Consider the following 1,023-nt stretch of genomic DNA (forward strand, 5'->3'; position numbering starts at 1 on the left):
TTTTTTTTAAAGTACACTATTCATTATTATGACTGAACCTGTTGTGAACAACCTTAGCTGTTAGTCCCCCCCCCCCCCTTTTTTTTTTTAATCCATGCTTTTGTTATGATAAGGAGCAGCAGCTTCCACTCTGTTGCAATTGCAGCTGGTCGGTTCCAGCAGGAGTGAAGCTTTCGGGGTTACACCTGGCAGCGACAGTGCGTCAGTCTGTCATGTGCGGTCCATTTCCTTGCATTGTGCTCCCCCTCGCTGGCAGCATTCGCAGCTGAATCGGTCAACTCTCAGGAGACAGCATGGAAGGGGTGTAAGGAATTCCCATCCAAATCTATCTTTCAACAGCCTTTATATTCCAGAGGTGGACTGACCATCTGTGTTATTAAATAAAGTCCTGCCAATATCTTGACAAAAGTGGACTTCATTCTGTGTTATTTGTCATGTACTCTAGTAAGTTGTGTAGCTCAGGGGCAGGAATGACATGTTCCCTAGAGGGCAAGGACCCATCCCATTGTACCGTTTTCCCATACTTCTTCCCTGTGCTGTCGTCACAACAGTGTATGACAACAATAACGCCATCAGTCAATACTTCACTTAAGTACGGGCACGGATACAAGGCTTAAAAATAGGGTTTGGAGAGGACAGCAGCTCAGGAGGCAACAGAACACTGTCTGGCAGGAATGACTCACAAGAGCTCTTACAGTCACGTTTGATATAAATGACTGCCAATAACAGCAGCCCGATGGGAAGCAATTTCCCCATATGCCTCCCCTTAACCCTCAACCAGTCATGGTAGATCTCTGGAGGTTTCTTCCTGTTAAAAGGGGTTTTTTCCTTCCCACTGTCACCAAGTGCTTGCTCATAGGGGGTCTGTCTCATTGTTGGGGTTTCTCTCTATTACTGTAGCATCTTTACCTTACACTATAAAGCACATTGAGGTGACTGCTGCTGTGAGCTGATGCTGTTTAAATAAACAGAATTGAATTTAAAGCAATGGAGAAAAAAATGGCAAGTAAAAGCAGCACTGGA

Source organism: Pundamilia nyererei, unplaced genomic scaffold (genome assembly GCF_000239375.1).
Source record: "Pundamilia nyererei isolate P.nyererei 1_Seehausen unplaced genomic scaffold, PunNye1.0 scaffold00036, whole genome shotgun sequence".
NCBI lineage: Eukaryota > Metazoa > Chordata > Actinopteri > Cichliformes > Cichlidae > Pundamilia > Pundamilia nyererei.